Here is a 27,407-nt window from a genome sequence, read left to right on the forward strand (position 1 = left end):
CCTTTTCCCCCAAACCCAGAGCACCTGAGTTCTATTGGAGTCTCCTCCCACCCCAGGTGTGACCACTTTACCCTCCCTGCCCACTCCCCTATTTAAGCCACTCCAGGAAAGGCAGAAGCCTCAACCTTGCCCAACTGGGCAGAGGGATCCTTCTCTCGTCACTCTGGTGAGTCCCCACAGTGGTGTGCACTGGGTGTATGGGAGTGGGACAAAAAGGCCGGGGGGCCTCTGGTGGCCCCCCGGTTCCATAGGAGTAGGCTTGATGATCACTCATTCTAATGTTATCTATGGGTGCTGGCTGAGCTCCTCTCTGTTTGGTTGCTTCTTTCTGCTGACTTGTAGACATGTTAAAATCACCAGGAGTGAATCTGTGAACTGTTTTGAGGAGCCCTGAATTAGCACGAAGGAAACATCTGAGACTCCCTAATAAGGAAAATGGACTAAAATTCAAATCTCCTTGACAATCTCTTATGTCAGGGTGGCTAAAGTTCTGTCTTGTTTTGTAAGTTAAAGCTTGTTTTATTCAGTACGAGGTGAAATCCTGACTGTGTTAAGCCAGGTCAGGGCACCAGATGACTGTGCTGCAGTTCATGATTTTACTTTATTAAGCTGCTTGACAGCCAGAGGTTTTTAGGCACTATTGTCTCAAACTATGTGTGTTTCTGCTCCAAACTCTACTATTTTCTCATGGTTTAGGCCATCTCATTAATCTCATTTCACACAACTGTGACTGCAAGCTGCAATTCTTCAGATGCTCTGTGGGTTGGTTGGGAAATGCATTGAGTTGTTTACCGGTGTATGAAGGTATTAAGCTACTGCACAGGTCTTTATGTTTATCTTTCAGCACTCCTATGCACCCCATAAGACTTAGAGGTTTATTGTGCTAGTTTGTGGCTAGCTTGAATGTTTTCATAAGAGTACCACCCAAGCCATCACATTTATGACTTAAAATTCTGAAAGAATCACAGAAACATTCTGGTTGGAAAAGACCCTCTGTGTCACCAAGTCCAACTGAGATCCCTGTTCTACAAGGTGCACTCTAAATCATATTCCCAAGCACCACATCCAAATGACTTTTAAACACATCCAGGGTTGGTGACTCAACCATCTCTCTGGGCAGCTCATTCCAGTGTCTGTCTACTCTTGTTAGGAAATATTTTTCTCCTAATGTCTAGTCTAAACCTACCCAGTTGCGGCTTGTAGCAACCATTCCCCAGCCTCGTTGCCCTTCTTTGCACTTGCTCCAGCAACACCTCATCAATGAGGTACCTAAAACTACACACAGTTCTCAAGGTTTGGCCTCACCAGAGCCAAGTACAAAGGGACAATCACCTTCCTACTCCTGCTGAAGCAGTTGATTATTCTTCTCATATATCAATTTGCTCTTAACTTTAGAAGTTAACGGTTATAGAATGTTAAGGTTGGGTAGAATGGAGGCTGGGGGGGTAATCTCTGTTAGAGAACGTTAGGGGCTACCCTGTGCCATTCAAAGTGAGCTTTATATGGGAGAACTGAGAGAGTGAACAGATGAGTGGGAGTTTTTCTGCTAGCCAAGTGCAACCACCAACATTTAGGAATAAGCCTAAGCAATTACTGACATTATTACAAATACAGATGCAAAAGGTAAGGATTAAGATTAGTGAGAACAAAGGGAATACATAGCACCTCTAAGCCAAAGCCTTCTCAATCATAAAATTTGGTAAATTCAAAAAGGATAGCATCTGTATAGATGTAAATAAAGTTACAGAGGAAACAAAGTAGCTATTTTCTCCCTTTGGGAATGATTATATAGCTTAAAGATTTTAAAAAATCAATCATTTGGCTGTGTTGTTCTGGCTTCATTACATCAGCAGAATGCAGATTCTTGCTTAAATCAATTATGATTTAAAAATAGGGAAGCTTTGCTTATTTCAAAAGAAAAGCTTTGGCTTTAAAAAAAACCCAAACAAACATACTCCTACCATTTTCAAATTCTAATAACTACTATGATGGTTGTATCTAGCTTTTCATGTTCCAAAGAAGTAACATTCAGAAAACACTTTCCCTTTTTGCCAAATTCCTCTACTTCTCCATGCATTACAGGAGTTATGAAATTAATATCTCAATTATTCACTTAAAGCCTTATTTCCAGAAGCAGACCTCCAAAGCAGCTGAAAGGACCTGTTATTTCTATTCATTTGTATTGTTATTTCTAAATCTGGTTATTATAAACAACCCTTGTCCCTGCACATAGAAAGGAGCAACATCAAGTTCATCTCAGCTTTTAATACTTAATTTCCTGAGATGTGTATGCAGTCAGTTAGCTGCTGGTTTCACACAGCTCAGTGGATGTAACATGGAAGCAATTCCTCTATTAGCACTGCCAAGTCATAGGGAGGACGTTGCTGGCTGCATATTTGCTCTCCTTCCTAATCCCTCCAAGTTGGCTGTGTATGACCCTTCCAGAGGCTGGCTTGGTTTGGTGTTTTCCTCCACTCTCTTCAGCACTAAAATACTACAGAATATACATAATTTTAGAGGTTGGAAGGGACTTCCAGAGATGGAGTCCAAGCTGCACCCCCCCACCCCCCCCAACAAAGCAGAGTCACCTAGTTCCCACAAGAAGGCATCCAGGCAGGTTTGGAAAGTCTCCAAAGAAGGAGACTCCACAACCTCTCTGGGCAGCCTGCTCCAGTGCTCTGTCACCCTCACTGTGAAGAAGTTTCTCCTCATTGAGATGAAACCTTCTATGTTCCCATTTGTACCTGTTGGTCTTCGTCTTATTGCTGCTGACCACCCAAAAGAGATTTGCCCCAGCCACTTGACACTCATCTCTCAGACATTTATAGACATTGATCAGATCTCCTTGCAGCTGTCTCTTCTCTAGACTAAACAGCACAGGCTTCTCAGTCTCTCTCCATAGGGAGATGCTCAAGTCTCCCAGTCAAGCTTGTGGCTTTCTGTTGGACCCTTTTCAGTGTGGGATGCTTACACATAGCCAATAAAACTGAGCAGTTGAGGACTGTGCATGACAGTCACAGCATTGAACTGAAGGAGAGGTTTTACTTTAACTTACTTTAATATTTTTTTGTTAATATATTTAGAGTAATTGTACCTTATTTATCTAACCAATGTATGAAAGACAGAAAACCAGGGACTAAACCTGTGTATGGAAGTCAGAATAATAGCAGCTAAATGAATGTATGGAAGCCACAAAATTTGAGGGACAGGAGGATCATGTATACCATGACATGCTCCTAATTTGTGAATTGAAATAGACGACATGAATCTTGGGCTTTGTATTTAGAAGGTATATCTATGGAATTCTTATCTAGGACAATCTACAGATAATAGTAAAACAGGCCAGGAACAGACTGGCTTGTTCTGCAGATGTGGGCAGAACAACAAGGAGCTGGAAAACCCCCCCATGCCCACTAGCAAAAGACATTGCCATGTATGGACAAGAGGAGCCAAATGTAAACTAATAGGAAATAGCAGGAATATGTAGTATCTAACTGTATATTAACTCTGCAGAACCTGTATGTGGGCACACACGTTAGGGGAAGTACTCCTCCATGCATCCAATACTGTTCACAAATGCTTAAAGAATACCGACTTAAGAGACTTGATTGTTGAATTTATCTCTCTGTATCAGAATGTGTTTTGACAAAATTGCAGCACAGTTCTAGTTATGATAAATCAATAAATCACTTTGATTATGATTCAATTTCAACTGCATGAACTGAGTAGTGTTTTCCTGAAACAGATGGATCTTCCTTTCTGTTTTAAGCAAGCAACTGTTGATGGTAACTCCTAATAAACAGAATATTAGTACATAAAATCCAATGTATACAATTGGAAAATGTTTTCCATTCATTATTAAGCCCTCATGATTTTTAACAAAAATATTGAAACTATTGTAGCATTAGCATCTTTACTAAAGGCCAGAAGCATAAGGATACTGTGAGGTCTCTTCCAACCCTGATGATACTGTGATATAATTAAAACAATGATATTTGCAATAAATTGTGAAATATTATAATCCTATTTATAATCCCACAGCAACTTCTAATCAGTGAATGATCTTCAAAGCCAGTAATTTACAATAAATCTACATTATCAAAGAGACATATTGCAAGTCAGCAATGTTTGTGCTTTGAGGTTTCTGCACCACTCAGCTTTCAAATCAACATTCCACAACCAAAGAGTGGCTGCCAATGGCTCCATGTCCAAGTGGAGGCCAATGCCAAGTGCAATCTCTCAGGGATCAGTTCTGGGACCAGTCTTGCTTAATATCTTTGTTGATGGCATTGAGTGCACCCTCAGCAAGTCTGCTGAGAACATCAAGCTGTGTGGTGTGGCTGACAGTGGAGGGAAGGGATCCATCCAGAGGGACCTTGTCAGGCTGAAGAGGTAGGCCCAAGCTAATCTCAGGAAGTTCAACAAGATTGCATGCAAGGTCCTGCATCTGGGTCAAGGCAATCCCAAGCACCAATATAGGCCAGGCAGTGACAGGCTTGAGAGCAGCCCTGAGGAGAGGGACTTGGGGGTGATGGTGGACGAAAAGCTCAATATGAGCTGTTAGTGTGCTCTCTCAGCCCAGAGAGACAACCAGATCCTGGGCTGCATCAGAAGTGTAGCCAGCAGGTCTGGGCTGAAGCTCCTCTCTTGTGAGGAGAGACTGGGGCAGTTGGGGCTGTTCAGCAGCTGGAGCTGGAGAGAAGGCTCTATGGTGACCTTATTGTGGTCTTTCAATATCTGAAGGGGGCCTACAAGAAATCTGGGGAAGGACTTTTTAAGATGTCAGGTAGTGATGATCCTTGTGGTTCATTCCAACCTGACTGATTCTCTCCAATTCTCAGACCATTATGGCAACTTCCTCAGCCTTCGGAGTGATGAAGTAGTCAATGATCATCCTCTTTACACAAGCAGCCAGAGATGATATAGAATGTGCGTGAATACACTGGATATAGTTTGGAATTATACTGTGAAGAGAATTGCTTCTCTTAATTGACAGCTAGGTAAAATCAATTATTCAGGTAGATCAGACACTTTTTAAATTTTTTTTTATTAAAGTTTAGTCTGTTTCAATATTAAGCGTAAATGAAGAACTGTATGTTCACAAAGCCTGAGATGAAAATCAGTATTTCACTTTAGAAGGTACTATTAGACATAAATGTTATGTTTGAGACTTGAATTAAAATCTCTTCTCTAATTTAGACAAAATGATTCTGCCAAAGTGATTTTGGTTAAAAGTTCTTCATATAAAGTTATTTAATGTAACTGCTTAAGTATCCATTGGACCAGAAAAAAAGTGTGTGATTCATACACTGGTATTTAGAAGGCTCACCTAAGGGGTAGGATCCCAAATTGGAACTTGTGCTGGTCATGGTTCTTCACCTCTGATGAAGAGATTATTAGAAAACAAATGTTTGTGCATGTTATTTGCACTATGCTGACAGTAGAGCTGCAAAACATTGTTCCTACAGAGACACAGTCTCAAGTTGTGCCAGGGAAAGTATAGGCTGGATGTCAGGAGGAAGTTCTTCACAGAGAGTGATTTGCCATTAGACCGGGCTGCCCAGGGAGGTGGTGGAGGCACCGTCCCTGGAGGTGTTGAAGAAAAGACTGGATGAGGCACTTAGTGCCATGGTCTAGCTGACTGGCTAGGGCTGGGGGATAGGTTGGACTGGATGATCTTGGAGGTCTCTTCCAACCTGGTTGAGTCTACGATTCTATGTTTATACACAATTTAATTTGCTTCTCTTGCAGGCATCATTACAGTTGATACATCATTTGAAAGTATTAATGCAGTAATATTGTACTGTGAATAAAGTATTTCTATTCTCCAAACCTACACTATGTAGAATCATAGAATAGTTTGGGTTGGAAGAGACCTCTAAAAGCCATCTAGCCCAACCCCTTCTGCAGTAACCAGGCACATTCTCAACTCTAGAATCACAGACTTGACAGGGTTGGAAGGGACCTCAAGGATCATCTAGCTCCAAACACCCCTGCCATAAGCAGGGACACCTCATGCTAGATTGAGCTGCTCAGAGCCCCATTCTGCCTGGCCTTAAAGGCCTCCAGGGATGGGGCTTCCACCAGACCTCCCTGGGCAACCTAGTTCAGTGTCTTGCCACCCTCACGGTGAAGAATTTCTTCCTAACATCCAAAGCAAAATTAATGAAGGTTCTTAAGACCACGAGGTACTGACTCCTTTCATAACTCCACCTTTATTGGAGAAAGGAAATAAAACTAGGATACTGGAAAGCTCACAGGAATTCTCCTTTATGCATCCTGTCATAGACTTGTTTAGGCAAATCTGCCACCACGTAAAGTCAGCAGGGTGCAAGCATATTAAAAGAACTACTCACAATGTTAGTCTAACTGTGTGTTTTTGGACAATCAGGCCACAGATAGTCAAGAGTAGATGGATAAGCATAGAATAGTTCTAAAACGTGAAATGACATTAAGCTGCTCCAGTATGGGCTGCAGTAAAATGAAATTCTGGATTCCAAAAGTATCCCACTAAACCTTATAAAAGGCTGAAGAAAAATGACTGCTGAGCTAGTCAAGATCACAAAGGACATTTCCTCTGCCTGATATTTCCTAATTGCCTGATACTGCACTGATATGATCCTGGAATAAGACATTAATTAATATAACTTAAGGCACACACAAAGAAAGAAATTACTTCATAAATGAACAGCATAGGAAAATTGGAGACTGAAATAGAAAATTACTCAGTTACATGGTAGATTAATTATACATTAAAGGCCACATCAAGGTCAGAAGCCACCTTACAAAGTACTGGAATTGTACCTATATAGATAAGACCAGAAGGACACTGTCTTGATGAAACCACTTAGTAGCCAAATAGATGAGATTTCGATCCAATATGTGGAGCTGCTCAGATAAATAATGGAATATTGTAATAAAAAGCTGGGAAGAATTCAGCTTCGTATTTCATCACATATTTATTCAGCTATATGCAGAAAGACTGATGTCTTTTTACAGTCTGTTTATCCATACTAGTAATCTTAGCATTGGTTTATGAAAGTTTTATCTATGCTTTATTAATTGCTGTTTGAAAGAGGCAGGGATGTAAATAAAAGGGTGATTGCTGTTGCAACAGCTACAGATAATCAGTTACCATGCACAAAGGTTGTCAGGATAAAATAAAACATCTAAATAAAATTATATTTAACATTGGTTGAGTCACGACACCTGGATGTGTTTAAAGGTTGTTTGGATGTGGTGCTTGGGGATATGGTTTAGGGTGAACCTTGTAGAGTAGGAATATTGGTTGGACGTGGTGATTCTGAGGGTCTCTTCCAACCAGAATGTTTCTGTGTGATTCTAGATGTCTTTCCTTGCTCACCACACCACTAACTCTAAAAGCCAAAGAACTTAAAAACACCTATTAAATAGGGCACTAGCATTCATTAAATTTTGAAATCAAGTTTGTAAGTACAAGTTGAGGAAATCAGGCAGAAAGGAACTTAATAAGATCATGATGATATACAGTCAGCAAAAGGATAAAATAACTTACTTTGCTGCAACTAAGCATGTGGTAAAAGTGCTTTGCACTTCTGCATTTTGTATAAAAGAATTTAGCTTTCTTAAAGTCTTTTTAAACTCAAGATTCTGTTATGGATTAAAATGTCAAATGAAGAATTCACAATTAGTCTAATTTAAAAAATTCTTGTAACATAATTCAAAAGCAACAAGCTATTACTTAGTCCAGCAGAGATAGGAAAACATTTCAAATGCAAAACAAAGTGATTAGCAATATCGCTTGTGCTATCCCTGCCCTGTCACTGCTCCTTTGGTCTCAAGGTCAGCATATTTGCTTAAGTGGGAAAAGGTTTTGGAAATCTGGCAGAAGCTGAAGCCTTCCACAAGAGGATTGCAATGCTAATGACAGAGGCACAGGATGTTGCTATTGACAAGGTTTCCTTCCTCCTAACTCCTGTGTCCACACTGGGCATACACTTCTAAGGAGTTTAAATGTATTTTTAGATCTTGCCTTTTTTTTTTTTTACTGGTCTGGAACTCCACATTACAGTTGACTTTGTTTTGTATGATGCATCTTACATGTTAGATTATTATTACTTATCATTTTAGTTACCAAAAAAAGCCTTTGTCCAGCTCCTAAGTTTGTGTCTCTGTAACTTGTCACTGGTGGATATTCATGGAGTCTGTTTTCCAGCCTGTGTCTACACCTACAAGTTCTCTGCTGTCAGTCATGCCTGTAGTCATCTACACTGCATCATCATTATACTCTTACAGGACAGAATTATGTGTTACGCCTACAAGCAACACAATTATTAATTACAGGGATTATTCACAGTATCACAAAGGTAAACAGAGCTGAAACAAATGGAAACAGGTAAGCTGATGCTCGTGCAAGACTTAATATAGAGCTAAGGCCCTGATAGCAGGGCAGTCAGTTCTGTATTTGCTGGACTGCAAGGACCACTTATTATTCTTTTAAAAGTTTTCCAGCAAAAGGTGAATTTGTTGTGAGAATTTTGTGCATCCCGAATTTGTTGCAAGAACATTTTGTGTTCCCAATCAGATATCTAAACACCACCTCAGTTTCTGCAAATCTTTTCAACTGTATGCTAATTCTTCATCATGGTTCGAGCTTTTTAATCTCCTTTAATAACTGAGAGCTAATCCTCGACCTTCCTAAACCATTGGGAACTTCTACATATTCACTGTTGAAGTGAATATAGCCCATGAGTTGCAAAAACACTTGTTTGATACATTTTAAAAGCTCTCTTTCCACTGTCCAAACCCTTGACTAGTCCTTGGTCAATGTTGCTACTGCAAGGAAAATCCTATCTTGATCTGGGATGTTGAAAAGTGGCAATAGAACGCTTCTCACTGTATGGGCTTCCACATGCACTATGTCCTTCCTGCAGTCTTCAGATTAAAAGGTAGAAAAGAGTTTTACTCATTTCTACTTCCCTGAGGAAACAGCAGATTTGCTACCCTGCAGACAGCAAGAAGGGATTTGAGATTTTGACTTCAAATTTAGTCAAGTTAAATCCTCAGTTCTGGTGCAGACACAATACACAACAAGAGCAAGTCACAGAAAAGGCGAGCAAAAAAAATAGTTCTGCGAATGCTCTGCAGTGGAGCACTGCCTCCTGTGTATGAACAGAATCTCACTGCCCTAAGGATGTACGAAGCAAGCTTGCAAGAATATTTGGGAAATTCATGCAGTCAATTAAATCCTCTTTAGGTAAAGATCTAGGCAGAATGTCCTGCAACTAACAGGACTTTTTCATTACTAACATTTTCAAGTGACAAAAAGAGAAACTTGCAGAATCAGAAATTCAATAACCCCCTCCATATGTCTGAACAGAAAAGAACTAGAAGCAGAAGGAAATTAAAATTCATAGTGTTTCCTGTCTTTACTTCAATATTTGCAACCAAAAAAAAGCATTACAAAACAGGGTACAAAACTTTTCCTACAGGCTGTTCTTGACATCTATGAAGTTTACATGAAATTGTGCAGGATGAGCCAAAAGACTGCAGATCCCTAAGTTCAAAGCAGATGCTAACTTAAGTATGGCAACCATGGATTGCCATACTGAGCCTTTTGGCTGGAATCTCTGTATGCAGCAGGTTCATTAAGAATGAATATGGAATATTAAGGAATGAATATGAGTCTAGCAGGAACTGTAATAATAAAAGTAGTAATGGATGCTGGGGATGTTAGCCAAGATGGTATACATTATAGTAGACAAATAAGGTACAAAAGCAACAAATTAATTCATTTCCTAACTGCACCAAGGAAATTTTTTTTTTTTTTGCTACAGCATTTTTAATACACTGACAAATAAGGAATTTATTTTAGTTAGGACAGGCAGTTTTCACTTCTCTTCAAAATTTATATCAACAAGAGGAAGAACTGGTGTACCTTTAGTAATCATTGAGTGGCTGACACCGCATCAGGGCTGAGCTGCCATTCAGTGAGACTTAGGTTGTAGATGTGGGGAGGGAGAAACTTAATAAAATGCAACAAGGACAACTGTAGAGTCTGGGAAAGAAAAAACCCATAGGCCAGTATAGATTGGAAACTGGCCTGTCGGAGAGCAGAATAGAGGAAATGAACATCTCTCTTATGAGGAAAGGCTGAGGGAGCTGGGACTCTTTAGCTTGGAGAAGAGGAGAATGAGGGGGTGACCTCATTCATGTTTATAAAGATGTGAAGGGCAATGTCAGGAGGACAGAGCCAGACTCTGTTCAGTGATGTCCAACCACAGGACAAAGGGTAATGGGCACAAGTTGGAGCGTAAGAGGCTCCAAGTAAACATAAGGAAAAACACAACACTTGAACCAGTTTCCCAGAGAGGTTCTGAAGCCTCTTTCTTTGGAGACAAATCCCTCCTGGATGCATTCCTTGCATCTTTGGAGACAAATCCCTCCTGGATGCATTCCTTGCATCTTTGGAGACAAATCCCTCCTGGATGCATTCCTTGCATCTTTGGAGACAAATCCCTCCTGGATGCATTCCTTGCATCTTTGGAGACAAATCCCTCCTGGATGCATTCCTTGCATCTTTGGAGACAAATCCCTCCTGGATGCATTCCTTGCATCTTTGGAGACAAATCCCTCCTGGATGCATTCCTTGCATCTTTGGAGACAAATCCCTCCTGGATGCATTCCTTGCATCTTTGGAGACAAATCCCTCCTGGATGCATTCCTTGCATCTTTGGAGACAAATCCCTCCTGGATGCATTCCTTGCATCTTTGGAGACAAATCCCTCCTGGATGCATTCCTTGCATCTTTGGAGACAAATCCCTCCTGGATGCATTCCTTGCATCTTTGGAGACAAATCCCTCCTGGATGCATTCCTTGCATCTTTGGAGACAAATCCCTCCTGGATGCATTCCTTGCATCTTTGGAGACAAATCCCTCCTGGATGCATTCCTTGCATCTTTGGAGACATTCAAATCCCTCCTGGATGCATGATTTGCTCTAGGTAATCCTGCTCTAGCAGAGGGGTTGGATTCAATCTTCTGAGGTCCCTTCCACTCCGTAACTTTGTGTGATTCTATGAATTCACAATCACCACTACCTCATTGTTGAGGATGTCTAAGTTTAGCAGAGCTGTACAGTTTGCATGCTATCAGTAGAATATCATCACATATATTCCCAACTTTAATTCGCATTTGAAATACTCAATGCTAATTATCCACAAGTAAGCACACTTTATGTTCTCATTAAAAAGGATGAATTTTAGAAAGTAGCCTCTGATTCAGCTGTTCTCAGTCATACATTACCACACACTTAGCAGTCACACACATATGTACTCATAACAAATTTGCATCTTAAGGAAAAAATTCCCATGCAACCTTTCTTTAGGAAGTGATACTTAATATACATAATACTGAAAGCATCCTAACACCTTTTCAAAGCCATTATTTCAGGCTGTTTATCTATATATACACATATATAAAATAAACATCATCATCGTGCTCAAAACTTTCATTTGAGCTAGGGATCCTGCCAATGTTCTAATTAAACAGTTCTGAAGCCACTAATAATAACTCATTAAAACGATGCTATAAAAGATGAGTCTGATGGGGATTAAGATACAGTTGGATAATGTATAATCACATTTTTCTGTCTATTTGCCAAGACTTTAGGAGATTTTGTAGTGCTCATGAAGCATGAAAACAAGTTTCTATACTTGACATTAAACAGATGTCATTGTTTTGTAACAGCACAAAAAGTTCAAGGTAAATCTTTCACAGTGATCGCTTCCTTGATAACACTCATAAAAAAATCTGACTATATCTAAGAAAAATTGGTAACATTTTTCAAATCACTCAATAGCAGCAGAATCCTTGGGGTTTGTGCATCTGTCTTGGAAGCAGCTCTCGGAATCAATTCTCTCTATTTCCTCAATTGAGATTTCTGGAAGATCATTAACATGTTTAAATTCAAATTGAAGAAGACTACTTCCTTTTGAAAAATCTCAGAAAAGCAAGGGACGTGCATCCACATAGATTATTTTATTGGTTTCCGTCTTATTCTGCCCTTATTCCAAAATTTCAGAGTCTGGTCCAGGTACACTGTGTCCAGCTGTGTTAGTATAAATACGGAAAGTGAGCTTACTCATTACAAAGCCAGCAAAGTACACCAGGTTGGATATTCTTGGCATATACTCATAGTAATCCTCAAATAAAGATTCAACTGAAGAAAAACACTGGCTGTTCATAACAAAAGCAGAACTTCAGTCCTTTGCCAGTGAGTAACAAGTGAGTAAAACAGTATATATGTTTTAGTATAACATGATCTTCTTTTGTGTTCTTAAGATTTCTTCATGTATCAGTTAAGTCACAGGTGAGTCAAAGAGAGCACAGCTTTATTACACAAGCTGGAGAAAGTAGCTTTGATATAAGACATGAGAAATGCTCTTCAAAAATCAGTATGTTCTCAGGATGACAATTGGCTCAAGCAGTTTTTAAAACCAGAAATAAATGCTTTATTTAACAGTAGAGGGGAAGTAAATCTTAGTGGCTTGAACTTTTAGCTACTTCTTTTAATAATCTCTTTCATTATTCTCCAGTCCATTTCTTAACTGAACTAAGAAAAATAATGCCAGCCTCAGCCCTTAAATTAGAGCTTTGGTTTAAGAGTTTTCCTTTAACCTCAAAATAGAATCTACCTAATTATTACCACTTCTTCCTTTAAAAGAAAATATTGACCCTTGCTCTAGACAACATGGGAAGAGCCTGAGTACCTGTAGTGCCAGTTCTGCAGTACCTAGCTTTTAAAGAACCACAGGTTAGAAATCACTGAGGGGGGGGGGGGGGGGGGGGGGGGGGGGGGGAAGAGAGAGCAAAACTAAACATGAAAAGCAGAGATCTGCCCCTAGTCTTCACAATACTGTATTCACACTGCGACGTGGGAGACCCAGACACAGGTGATAGAAGCTAACCTTGGTCCCCGACAGTAGCTGGTTTATAATAGGGGTGATGCCCTCAATCTCTGAGGAAGGGATTTGTGTGATATCACTCACAAGCACTCTCTGGGGGCAAGCGCATAGTACTACTCTGGTCTTAAAGAAAACTGAAAACTCCTGCAAAGGTAAGACTAGCCTGAACAATCCAGTTAAATGATTGTGAGAATAAGAAGCAGGACTAAGTGAGGATGGCAGCTCAAAAACGCAGCATACAGGAAGTGAACGATGCTACAGAGATCAGTAAAAGGCTCCAGGTGTCCAAAAGAGACTTGCTCATGTATCCCTTCCAAACTCTCCTGTTACCAGAAACATCACTACCAGAAAAAAAGCCTGGGAGACAGCAACACCATCAGATGTGCTTCTGTTTTCTTTTAATGTTGCCTACAATCTGCTGGAGGCTTTTTTCTAAATCAGTTTCCCAGAGAAGACATACACACAGATACTAACGTTAACTAATGCAATTCCCACTTCCTCTTTTCCTCTAAAACAGAGTTTTAGGCATTTTATCAGAGGAAAAGATCTTTCTATGCCAACAATCTCCAAAATTTTTAGCTGACCACTTTTTACCTTGTGCTGGGCTCTTAGCCACTGGACTATCCACAGAAAATTAAAATAAAAAGCCTAATGGTGAGAATATGAACAGACAGTTATCCAGAGATAAATCCAAATATTTAAGAGGGAAATTGATTTTATTCCACAATGGACATGTGGGTTTGAGCATTTCAGAAGAACAGGACAAACAGTTCAATGACTCTGTAAGTCTGTCATAAAACAAATGATGCAAGGCTTCAGAAGCAGTGGTACTGAAGATATTCTCGGCTATGTTTGTCTACGATTTTTAAACCAAATCAGCTCCTTTGTTTAAACCCTGACCACCTTATTGCTGTCTACAACTACCTGAGGGGTGGTTGTGGCCAGGAGGAGGTTGCTCTCTTCTCTCAGGTGGCCAGTGCCAGAACAAGAGGACACAGCCTCAGGCTGCACCAGGGGAGATTTAGGCTCGAGGTGAGGAGAAAGTTCTTCACTGAGAGAGTCATTGGACACTGGAATGGGCTGCCCGGGGAGGTGGTGGAGTCGCTGTCCCTGGGGCAGTTCAAGGCAAGGTTGGACGTGGCACTTGGTGCCATGGTCTAGCCTTGAGCTCTGTGGTAAAGGGTTGGACTTGATGATCTGTGAGGTCTCTTCCAACCCTGATGATACTGTGATACTGTGACTTTTCACACTACAGGAGCAGGAATGATCACCAGGATATGGTGGAACATAGTCTTAATAAGCTAGTATTAGTGCCAGCTGCTTTCTACAATGGAAAATAGAAAGCTGTATGAAACTAGCAGACAATTTACAACACAGAACAGCTTCATCCTAAGTAAATAGATCTAGCCTCAGCCACTAAAGGTTTCAAGTAATTTTGTAGCAGATGTGAAGCTGGTAGAGTTCATTCTGATACATAAACTAATAGTTGATTTTGAGAGCTCACTCTGCTAGAACTGAAATTTGATAGAGGACAGGGAAATACTACTGGACTGAGAGCTCAGCCAGCTCTGATCTGGTCACATCACAGATCAGAGACAGGACACACAGAACATCTTTAAGTTATAACATTCTAAAATAAATTCTTCAACTCCTAATATTTTTAGAGACTTTTCATGTAGAAATAACATTAATTCTTTTGAGTCATTTTTAGGATGATATAAACCAAGAGCATCTCTATTATTAATTACAGTACAAATCCTAGGTTAAAATAAGGCACAGCTATCCTGCTTATTCCATACCTGTTCCTCATTTCCATATTAGCATTTAAAGTGCATTAATGTTGGGGGTTTTTTTAAGACAAAATTTTCTTTAACAAAATTATTACAGGATGTCCAAATCTTCTATTGTTCTTCTTTTCAATCTCAAAACCTCTAAGACATTTTCACTACCATCATAGGCTATGCTTCCTTTACATAAAGACAGGTTTAAATTAAATACTCACAATATTTGCCATTAAAATGTTCCATCATTTCTGTGGTGGCTAAAATAAGATCACAGTCATCCAACCTGTACTTCAGTGAAATGCTTAATTATCCCTCTATAAAACAGGCAAAATCATAAAACCTACTTTCTAAAGGAGATAACAAGCTTTAATTCAGGATGTTTACAACCAAGGGGAATCATATTAACTGCAGATGTTAATTTACCATAACAAGACAGGTCTACTGCTAACTACTCCTTCTTTTAAAAAGGAAAACATTTGAAATAATTATTTTAACTGCAGGTGTTGGTAATGGCTCAGCAGGAACAAAAGTATTTAAAATCCATCCTGTCTGTTGGCTGTGTTTACGACAACAGCTTTATTCATTCTAACAACAGCTAAAACATTACTAAAAGTAGCATGTTGGCCTACTTGTCAATAGCAGAAAAGGCATCAGTTTGGGGCCACAGTCCTGCAGTGTGGTTATTGTTCAGCCTGCCAGCTGTTCAGACTGCAATTATCATAGCCCATTTTTTTCCCCTTTTCTAGCTTTTTATATCATCTACTCATTTACAGAGTATTCTGAAGCTACAAATAATCAATTCTAATTCATTAATTTCTACACTAGGATTTGGTTTCATTACAGTTAACATGAAAATTAATTTGGCAGTCTCATGCTTCTCCCACATAACATTAGCTGAAAATGCATAGAACAACTGAGTCCAGACCATTACAACTGAAAGTTTATTCTAAGTAGAGGAAGAGAACTTGAATATTTTTTGTTTCAGCTTGCAATGATTATCAGAAAAATAGTATCAACCTTTAATAACATTTGTTAATTATTTATCTACTATCTGTTCACCATCGGTAATGTGAAGATTAATTGTGGATATGAAACTATAGTTTTGTTCTGAAAGGTGTTTTCTGAATAGAAAATGTATTCCTCTACAATTTCATGTTGCCATGCCAATGAAAGGAGTACTCTATCAACAATTAACTATTACACTCAGTAATGGAAAGATGCTTATAATTCTAAATGTAAATGCTTGTGATCATTAAGAAATAGACTGTCATAGAATCAACCAGGTTAGAAGAGACCTCCAAGATCATCCAGTCCAACCTAGCACCCAGCCCTATCCAGTCAACTAGACCATGGCACCAAGTGCCTCATTCAGTCTTTTCTTGAACACTTCCAGGGATGGTGACTCCACACCACTGTCAATATTAGCTACACTTTGTCCTACTTCCCAAGAAATTTGATTATTCCTTAAAATAAGGCTCAAGATTTAAGAATCATGCAATAATTACATAAAAGTTTGAGATTAAAAGCATTTTTTCTTTACAAGATCATTCTTGCTTACAATAGCCTTCAGAGAATTGGGTTGGTAATTGCTCAAAGATGCTAATCCCTCTTGAGAAGACATGTAGCTTATTTGAGCATACTATCAACCATGCTAAAAAGTGGCCACAATGGGACAAGCTGAAATCACCAATTTTAATGCCAGAACTATTATTTTTTTTCCTAACTTTGATTCATAGAAAACTGAGGAAGCTCTACATGAAGACAGTTTAAGACAAGTGATTGGATACACTGTGATCCTGGCAGTCAAAGATTGGCCTCTGATAACATATTCTTTTACCAGCTATCAAAAACAGAAAGGTAGAAGTATCGTCTCATGCTAAATAATATACTGAAAAGTGACCAAAGAATTCCTTGTAAAAAGACCTATATAGAGAAACAGAGTAAGGTTTTTTCCCAGCTCCAGTTAAAGAGACATGATCTTAGAGCATCTCTCTCATACACATTGCTTTTGTTTTGTGTACTTTCACATGTTGATCTGACCTCTTGCTGTGCTCGCTTAGTCCCAAAGTAATAAATATAGTAGATTTGAATGTTCCCTTCATCCAACAATTGCTGTAACTTTGAGAATCCAAAGAATTGTATCTCTGATCCTCCACGCCAGGTCTGCCACAGTCACACAGCATTTCACAGGATGTTAGGGGTTGGAAGGGACCTCTGGAAACCATCGAGTCCAACCCCTCGGCCAAAGCAAAACCATAGAATCTAATGCAGGTTGCACAGGGATGCATCCAGACAAGGCATGAACATCTCTAGAGGAGACTCCACAATCTCTCTGGGGACCCTGTTTCAGTGCTCTGGGACCCTTACAGTAAAGAAGTTCTTCTTCATGTTGAGATGGAACTTCTTGTGCTGTAGTTCACATTCACTGCCCCATGTCCTATCCCAGGACACAAGTAAGCAGCTGTCTCTGTCCCTTCCTTCTTGACACCCAGCCCTCAGATAATTTAAAAAATGTTAAATGTTAAAGTCTTCTCTTCTCCAGACTGAACAGCCCCAGGTCTCCCAGCCTTTTTTCATAAGGAAGTGCTCCAGTCCCCTAATCACCCTTGTAGCTCTCCACTGGACTCTGTCAAGTAGGTCCCTGTCCATCTTGAACTAGGGAACCCAGAACTTGATGCAATATTCCAGGTGAGGTCTCACCAGAGAAGATGTGGAGGAGAACCTCCCTCTACCTTCTGGACACACTGCTCTTAATGCACGCTGGGATCTCATGGGCCTTCTTGGCCACAAGGGCATATTGCTGTCCCATGGATAGCTTCTTGTCCACCAGTCAAAGTACTTTCCTCCTTCAAAGTCTGAGGAATTCTGGCATTAGAGATACTTTCATAGTTAACTTTCATTGTCTGTTTATAGATATGAGACTGATACCTGTAGGCATTCAAATATCACATCTCAGTTTGGACTTCTGCAGATGAATAACACACAAGGAAATATTTAAATAGTAAGAGCAATTGAATTAAAAATGTGTGGGCACATGTATTCTTCCTCATTCATATCTACGTGAAATTTATTTCAACTTAGTAAATCAAAATTGGACTTACATTATTAGCATCTCTATCCTTCACCCAGCATTTGAAATGCAACTCGTGTCAGCTCTGCTTCACACCTTACCATCGGCAATGTCACCAAATCAGACCTTCATTTGAAAACTCAAAGGTTGACAAATCTGCAGTTTATTTTTCTGAACATTTATCTGCCTACAAGGTGAAAGAGTACTCAGAGCATGAAGTAATCAGGAGTACTCAGAAGATACAAGATGGCAACACAGATGTAGTAAGACTCCACCTTACTGACATAGTTTTTGGCAACAAAAAGTAAACCATTCTTTCCCCAAGAAAATATAACCCCACCACTATATCTATCTCCTTTTTGCATTTTACTGCCTAAAATCTGACTTTGATCTGTATATCTTCTATGGTACACCTCTGTTCTTTATTAAGAAATAAATAAAAGCAGAAATAATTTCCAATCTTGGCTGAACAAAATTCACATTAAAATGAATGTGATGTGCTGTGCTTTGGGTATGCTTTTGGGTGATTATTCTCACAGCTTATTGAAGTGGCTCAAAGAGAAATTAATCAGTTACTAACACTGCTATGGTAGCTGAATCAATAACTTTGCTTGCTTTTCAGGATGTCAAATTCAAACAGAATGAATAAAGATTGTTGGAGTCCACAGTATTCTGCAGTCCCTGTGGAACCTTCTGTTCTCTGCTTCTTTCATCATTACTGAAATGCAGGTATAATTTTTGCACTGCTTTCACATAGTGGAGGAGGACATTCATCCCTGCTTCAGTGGTCCTGGGTGTACTATTCAGTTTGCCCAATCCAACTCACTGGTCGCTTTGGGGGAAAGCAGAATGATACAGTAATCAGAATCTCTGCTACCTCCTGCTAACCTGGATGCATTCCTAAGTAGCTCCCATTATAGGCTTCAATCACATCTTGCATCCCTGGTGCTGATAGCCAAGTCTCTTAACAGGTGGACACATCTGTTCTACCCTGCCAAATCCAACTTAACGGTGATTCTGCTTTGAAATATTTGCATAGTTTGTTCCAAATACTATGAACAGCTGTTCAGATTTAATATTACCTTGAAGTTAGGGGTTACTTAAATAAAAAGAGGCATTTGTAATTTATTCAACGGTGGTACAAATGTATACACTTTAAAACATCCTTGGAATTTTGTTAAGACTTCTGGGCTTCACAGGCTTTGGGTTTGGTTTTTTTTTCAGTGAGATGGTTAACCTTTTTATTTTAAGAAACTAGTAAGCACAAGTAGAAATAATAACAGAGAAGGAGTCACCTGCTAACAAACAGAAAAATCACTCAATGTATGAGAACGTTCATACTCTTCTACAAAGAGTATTTCCAATTACTATTTTAAGACATCACTTCAAATTAGAGCTCTGAAAATCCAATGCGTGTTCACTATCCTACACTGTAGTCTGACAGTGAGCTATATCACTTCCATCTAATTCATATCTTTAATTTTCTGAAAATCTAATAAATTTCAGACTCTTCTTTCATACTGACAGAATAAGTTGTTCACAGATGAAAGAATGAAATAAATTCTGGTTTCAGAATCTGATCCAAATCCTTCTCTCTACATTGTCCATCTGTATCCAGAGACTTCTCAATATGAACTAAACTTGCTCACACTTCCTGCCAAAATCACACCAAAGATTAGAGAGTATGTGTCCACACATAAGATACAGAACAAGAAAAGCACTTAAAATCAGGCTTACATCCAGTTTATCAAGAAAGCAAATTCTTTTCTCTGTATGTAAAATCACAGAATCAGTCAGGGTTGGGAGTACAACAATCATCTATTTCCAACCCCCCTACCATGGGCAGGGACACCCTAACTTAGATCAGGCTGGCCAGAGCCCCATCCAGCCTGGCTTTAAACACCTTCAGGGATGGGGCCTCAATCACCTCCCTGGGCAACACATTCCAGCCTCTCACCACTCTCATGCTGAACAACTTCCTCCTCGTGTCCACCCTGAACCTACTCATCTCCAGCTTCGCTCCACTCCCCCTAGTCCTGTCACTCCCTGACATCCTGAACAGTCCCTCCCCAGCTTTTTTGTAGGCCCTCTTCAGATACTGAAAGGCCACAATAAGGTCACCTCAAAGCCTCCTCTTCTCCAAACCGACCAGCCCCAACTCTTTCAGTCTGTCCTCATAGGAGAGGTGCTCCAGCCCTCTCCTCATCCCAGTAGCCCTTCTCTGGACACACTCCAGCATGTCCACATCCTTCTTGTAATGGGGGCTCCAGAACTGGATGCAGTACTCCAGGTGGGATCTCAGCAGAGCGGAGTAGAGGGGGAGAATCACCACTCTCGACCTGCTGGCCACACTTCTCCTGATGCATCCCAGGGTCTGGTTGGCTCTCTGGGCTGCGAGTGCACACTTCTGGCTCATGTTGAGTTTCTCATCTACCATCACCTCCTCAAGGCTGCTCTCCAGCCAGTCACTGCCCAGCCTGTATTTGTGCTTGGGATTGCCCCAACCCAGCTGCAGGACCTTGCACTTGCTCTTGTTGAACCTCATGAGGTTGGCTTGTGCTCACCTCTCCAGCATGTCCAGGTCTCTCTGGATGGATCCCTTCCCTCCAGTGTGTCTGCTGCACCACACAGCTTGGTGTCATCAGCAAACTTGCTGAGGGTGCACTCAGTGCCGCTGTCCATGTCACCAACTGACTGATTTCTGGGAGGGGGGCTGTATTTCTATATTACTTTTAACTTATATATTTTTATATATATAGCTGCATATATTTGTGATATATTGTAAATATCTGCTTGTATATTGTGCTAAGCTGTAAATATAGCTTCATTCCTTAACTTCCAGCTTGGCTGAGTCTAGTCTGGGTGATTTCATAAGAATGGGGGGCAGGTAACATCCAAACCATCACAATATTTCTTGGACCAGATTAGAAAAGCCTGATTACCTTTCTAACACTAGAGATGCTCTTGGTACTCCTTCCATGGATGGCTTTTGATAATAAAGGACGAAAGAGGTTCACAGTGCAGATGAGCTCTCCCATCTGCATCACTTTCATAAAGTCAGACTGAAGATTAATCAGCATTAAGATGGCTTTTACTTTTCAGTACCAGAGAAGTCACTACTTTCCAATTCTGAATCTTAAGCTATTTCACTTCTATCCAGCTGGGCATTAGAAAACAAGTAAACAGAAGAGAAAGGGTTAGCTGGCCACTGCTTACTCACATCTTCAGACCTTACATCTCAAACACGTCAGGGAATAACCTCGGAGCAGCAGAAATCTAAACTGGCTCATCACGCCGTATCTGTTCTATCTTTACTGTCTTCAAATCTTGGAAACTATTTGCTAATTTAATTTGTTGTGATTAATATATTGTTCCCGTGTTTCCTGCTGATATAGTCTGCAGGAGAATTTAGTTATAATGATGGCTAAACTCAACAGCAAATTGTAACAACAGGAATTACAGCACCATTATGCTGAAATGTCTAGCAAATTATGCAATTGTATCTACCACAATATAAATCTCAAATATATTAAACCTCTCTTTGTTTCTTTGAAACTGTTAGCCTGGGTGTCAGCCAAAGTGTAAAATTAACAAAGGCATTTTTTTCCTTAATCCTATGGGCTTCTCAAAAGACTCTTAGCTGAAGCTCTAAGTCTGTATTAGCTCTATCAATGGAAAAAGGTATTTGCTTACACAAACCAGATGCTCATTGCATACTATAAAGTAACATCCAAAATATTATTCAAATGCCTTAGAAACCAGCACTGATAGGGACACATTCCAAAGTGACTTTTGAATACACAACAATGTCAGGTTAGGAAATGTGAGGGCATTTACAAATTCATCAGACACTGAAAGGCACTGTCTTCCAACAAAAATTCACTAGAAATGCACACAAATCCAGGGAAAAAAAAAAAAAAAGGGTAATGAAAGGGATTTGTGTCTTTAATTTGAGAACATTGAAAACACTTTACAGTGCTCTAAATAATTTCCAAGCAAGTGACGCATGTTGCAAATAGCAAGAGACAAAGTGCAAAAGCTTTTCTAGCCTTCTGCACACAAAGCAAAGTCTTTAATCGACTCCTTTCTCCCCACTTTCCAAAATTTTACTATTCCCCGCAGCTTGAATTCCCTGGGGTTTTTTTCAAGCCCAAGGTCCTTCCACTGCCCTATTCCTTTTCAAATTTTAGCGCTCCTTTCATCTTTTATATTCTTACTATACAGAGATCTTCAGCAAAGTCTGAGATGACATTTCATAGGCACAAAGTAACAGTTTTAGGAAGTTAAACTTTATGGGGTTCTCAGCCTGCCACCCTCAAAATGCACTACATATCTCAGAGCATGGCAGAGAACGAGTCTAGAGGAAGGATGGTTGTCTTTGATCAATCAGATCCACTAAGTCAGTTTCTTTCCCTTCTACTTCGTGTTTTATCACCATCTGCTGGCAGAACCTCAAAACACTGATCTGAAACATTCTGGGCCCTGCAGAGCTCTGTGAATCCATCGGGAAAACATCAACTGCATATCATCCCTGTCTAACTTGCTCTGTTGCTGGCATGTATTGCAGACACAAACGTCACCTTCCAGAAGAGCTATCAACATGTAATTCTGTATTGAATCTAGTCTATCTGTTTGAGCACTGGGTGCCACAGTGTGAGAAAGACACTGAGGTCCTGGAGCATGTCCAGGAAAGAGCAATGAAGCTGATGAAAGGGTTGGAGGGTGTCATATAAGGAGTGGCTGAGGGAGCTGGGGTTGTTTAGTCTGGAGAAGAGAAGGCTAAGGTAAGTTCTTATTGCTCTCCACAACTATCTGAATGCTGTCTACAACCTGAAAGGAGGTTGTAGTCAGGTAGGGGTTGGTCTCTTCTCCCAGGCAACCAGCAACAGAACAAGGGGACAGAGGTTCAAGTTGTGCCAGGGGTGGTATAGGCTTGACATTACGAGGAAGTTCTTCACAGAGAGAGTGATTTCCCATTGGAATGGGTTGCCCAGGGAGGTGGTGGAGTCACCATCCCTGGAGGTGCTCAAGAAAAGACTGGATGAGGCACTTAGTGCCGCGTCTAGTTGATTGGGCTGGGTGCGAGGTTGACCTGGATGATCTTGGAGGTTTCTTCCAATCTGGTTGACTCTATGATTCTATGAACTACCAGAAAGGAGGTTGTACTGAGGCTAGTGTTGGTCTCTTCTCCCATGTAGCTAGAGATAGTACAAGAAGAAATGGGTTTAAACTGTGCCAGGGAAGGTTTAGACTGGACATTAGGAAAAACTTATTTACTGAAAGAGTAGTGAGGCATTGGAACAGGCTGCCCAGGATGATGGTGGAGCTGCCTTCTCTGGAGGTGTTCAAGAAGCTGTAGATGTGCTGTTTCAGGACATAGTTTAGCGATCATGGTAGTCAGATTGAGGTTGGACTCAATGATCTTTAAAGTCTTTCCCAACCTTAATGATTCTAAATCTAACTCCAGTGGGGATCAATTCTCTTACCTGAAAACAAAGCAGAATTAAATGAATAACACTACATAACATACAATACAGCTTTCGTTCTGCCCTCCCCAGTTTTCCACATTGCCAGTGCATGTTTGATGACAGGCTGAACAAGACTTGACTACTCTGGTCTCTTCCTCCAATCTCATTTTTATCAAGCACAGTAAGAAATATATGCAGAGAGGCAAAAGTAGGAAAAAAGAAAAGTAAGTATATTGTTTGTAGGATGGGACACTTGTGGCAGAAATAAAATGTATATTGTTGAAGAGAGATATGTGAAGAAAAGGTAATTAGTAGCTACTAAACAAAAGCTGCTTGAATATCTTGCTTTTATGGGCTTGTGTCAGGCATGACGTGTGCTAAAGTATTTACTCAGATCACATATTTTAACAAAATGGTCTGTGTCTGAGCATTGAGTGTCTGGTTTCAATTCCACATTTCAGGTGGAACCACCTTTCAGATGGCTTTCTAATATGAAGATCAAGGTAGGCTGCTAAATTCAGTCCACTTCCATGGTAGCATTTCGACACAACTTTCTTATGCTCGAGTCAGCTAGAAAAGAACATGTACAAAAGCCTCTCTCAATAGCCGAAATTCAAACCTGTGGAACTATTTTGTCACAAATTTATGTAATTTAACATTTCAGGGGAAGAAAAAACAAAACCAGCTGATTTTATTCATCTATTCCCTAAGTCACATATTACTATTATCTCCAAAGACTTATTATGGACTCTTGTGCCCACGTGTCTGCACTCAAAATAAACCCAAACACATTTTCCTACACAAATGCCATGCTTCTACAGGCTCCCGCAGAGACAATGTTACAAACTGCCACCATGACCTATTGTAACAGTTGTCATTTCTAATTTAAATTATAACTGTTCTAATTTATTACAAATATTAAACAATTATAAAGATAACTCAAACTCCTAAACTGGCAAAGATTCTGTTGCCTGAATTTATGAGTAAACCTTAGAGATAGAGGTTTTTGTTTGTGCCTTTAGATCTGCCTTCTAAAGAACTTTAACTCTCTGGAAATGAATAGGGTTTGGCAACAGCTACAGAAGCCATAACATTCTCATTGCAAGAAATTTCATTTAAATCTATATACAGAGTGCACCAGACACTTAATAGCCTATCTGTGGCTATAAAGGCTTGGTTCGTGTCCCAGAGAGTTTCTGCTCACATCTGAAGACTTGATAAACTGAATGAGTGTAGAGGATAAAGAAAGATGAGTTCTATAGGATAGCAACTATACAGTTAACAACATAAGTAAAGGGCAATATTTATTATAGATTTGGAAGATGTATTTGGAAAGGAAATCCACATGACTCAACATGAAAGTATCTCCTAATAGGCTAGCTTGTATGTCAAATTAAAATTGAAACTTATGTAAGGTCTCTATTAGATGAGAGACTTATTAAAATTGTAATCCTCTGGTTTCTCTTGACTGTTGCTGGATTATTGTTTTTTTTTCCAAAGAGGAGGTCATGTAATTATTGTACATGGCTCTTCATTGCCCCTTTGAGATTTCCTAGATGTGAATAAATTATTATTATTATTTAAAATTTCAAGTCATTGACACATTACTTCTGAGGAATCATTCCAGCTCTTCACTGTCATCTGGCTTTTTACAAATTACAAAAATTGCCATTTAAACAAATTGCATTATTGTTTATCTATTTCTCTATTTTTAACCAGAGGAAAATGAATGTATTTTCAGAAACATGAAAAAAATCCAACCTCACTAGGCTGATGAAACTAGCACTTCATGAAGACCTCTTACAGATAATATATAAAGGCAGGAAAATAAAACAATATGAAAGACCCAACAAAACAACATAATTTTGTACAGTGTTGAAAAGCAAAGGCCTCCAAGCAGGGAAGGGTAAGATCACAATCTATAAATATTTTAAAGGCTTTCAAAGTGTATGAAGGAAAGGCATTAATTTCTATAGCTGTAAAGAATAATTCTCCCCACTGAAGAAATCACTGGATGAAATTCCATGGTCTCTTTTACTTATGAGGTCAGACTAAAAGACTGTCATAAAGCCTTTTGGGCCTGAAGCCTGTGAATTACACTACCCAAGGATGGCATTTTCATACTGAAATTATAAATCTTAAGAGTACAAGTCTGGATATCCATGTTTTTAATGATCCCTAGCCTTTCTCTTTACCTCCGTTCACAGCATCACAGAGTGTTAGGGGTTAGAAGGGACCTCCAGAGATCACCCAGCCCAACCTCACTGTCAAAGCATGATCACCTAGGGCAATCCACACAGGAATACATCCAGGTTGGTTTTGAAAATCTCAAGAAAAGGAGCCTCTAAAACCTCTCTGGGAAGCCTGCTTTGATGATCCAGAACCCTTCACATAAAGAAATGTCTCCTCAAGTTAAGGTGGAACCTCCTGTGTTCCAGCTTGTACCCATTATTCCTTGTCTTGTCTCTGGGCACCACCAAAAAAAGAGCCTGGCACCTTCATCTTGACACATGGCCCTCGGATATATACACACATAGATAAGATCCCCTTGCAGCCTTCTCTTCTCCAGACTAAATGGCTTCACAAAAATAAGTACTATTGTTACTCGGCACTGGAAGTAACATAGAAACAGATCATGTCTTAAGAACACAAAATAATTACAGCAACTCCTGTTTGCAATAAAGAGTGCTTTGTTATATCACAGATACTTTATCATATCCATGCTATCCTACATAATTTTCTAGGAACCTTATTCTGTCCAGAGACTCTGTAAGATTTCTCTACCAACAAAAAATAAGCACCTGGCCATACTGCATCCAAAGTAGTATCCTCACGTTGTCAAACTACATTGTAACTTCTGTATTGCTAATCAAAAGCAAATGTTTAAAACAGCACAGTGACAACTTCTAAGCTGAACTTACAAACTTTTCCATACCTATTTCTTCTTGCTAAAATTTAAGTTGAAAGTAGCTGCTTGTCCCATCTCCAGCAACTTAGAATTTGGAACCATCAAAACAAGGTTAGATTGAGAGGTTAGCAAGTATATTGTATGAGTAACACTGCAGAATGCAAAGGTCAGAGCAAGTGACCCAAAGGACTTTCTTCTCTGCTTCTAATAACTGTGATTTACTGACCTGCTGGTCCTAAAAGGCATTTCAACAATTATTGTTTCTTTGCTTCCATACATGTAACCCAAAGGGAAAGTAGTGATGTGAGTCCAAAATACAAGAAAGAGAAAAGTCAGCAATGTTGTGTATGGACAATACGTGTCTCAGATATAAATGAAGGGCCAGATCTACAAAAGCACTTATCTGCCAAAAATGCAAATATGTGTTGCTGAGATTTAAGGAAGAAAAAAAAAGAAAGGGAAAAAAAAAAGTAAGATAATTGACAAGTGGATAGTACTGAAATACTCTTAATGTATATAAATACTCTTGTAATACTTTACCAATGACAGGACAAGGGGCAATGGGTGGAAGTTGAGGCATAAGAAGTTCCACGGAAACACGAAGAGGAATTTTTCCACTGTAAGTGTGACAGAACACTGGAACAGGCTGCCCAGGGAGGTTGTGGAGTCTCCCTCTCTGGAGATATTCATTACATGCCTGGATGTGCTCCTGTGTGATCTGGTACAGATGATCCTGCTCTGCCAGGGCGGTTTTCGAGGTCTGTGCCAGCCCCTAACATTCTGTAATTCTGTAAATTCACCAGTTAACATGTGGGGTTGTATTTTCACTGTATAAAGAATTGAGCTACTCTGGATGGTTTTCAGGTAAAATAAAGGAAAACCCAAATGGATTGGTGCATGCATGCATGCACACACAACTCTTGATTTGAGGAAAGAGCATTATAGTGAGATTACATAAATAATAGCTGTACTCAAAGTATTATTTTCAGTTTATGGATGTAACAGTGACAGTTCAGCAAGGAAACTAAATTCTGCTCTTATTCCACAGAAACACGGTGTAACTGATCTGAACACCGAACAGTTTGCTGAAGGGGAACAGAGGAGTGACTTTGAAAGGGATGGAAAAGAACTGCCAACATTCAACAAAGTTGTGAGATGAAGCTCACAAATATGTTTCCTTGGTCCTAAGAAGTGCTGGTGTAACACAAAAATACAGCTGCCCGGTTTTCAAGA

The 27,407-nt window shown here is 39.7% G+C and overlaps 1 long non-coding RNA gene across 2 annotated transcripts; it reads left to right on the forward strand.

Moving 5' to 3' along the window:
• On the forward strand, window positions 1-27,407 carry LOC135180802 (uncharacterized). 2 transcript variants are annotated; one of them, XR_010304564.1, is made up of 5 exons: window positions 1-166; window positions 8,275-8,374; window positions 18,421-18,527; window positions 23,728-23,769; window positions 27,223-27,407. It is a non-coding gene; the product is annotated as an uncharacterized LOC135180802 (long non-coding RNA). The 2 variants fall into 2 exon arrangements; XR_010304563.1 differs by lacking the exon at window positions 23,728-23,769.

This window comes from Pogoniulus pusillus, chromosome 1 (genome assembly GCF_015220805.1).
Source record: "Pogoniulus pusillus isolate bPogPus1 chromosome 1, bPogPus1.pri, whole genome shotgun sequence".
Lineage (NCBI taxonomy): Eukaryota > Metazoa > Chordata > Aves > Piciformes > Lybiidae > Pogoniulus > Pogoniulus pusillus.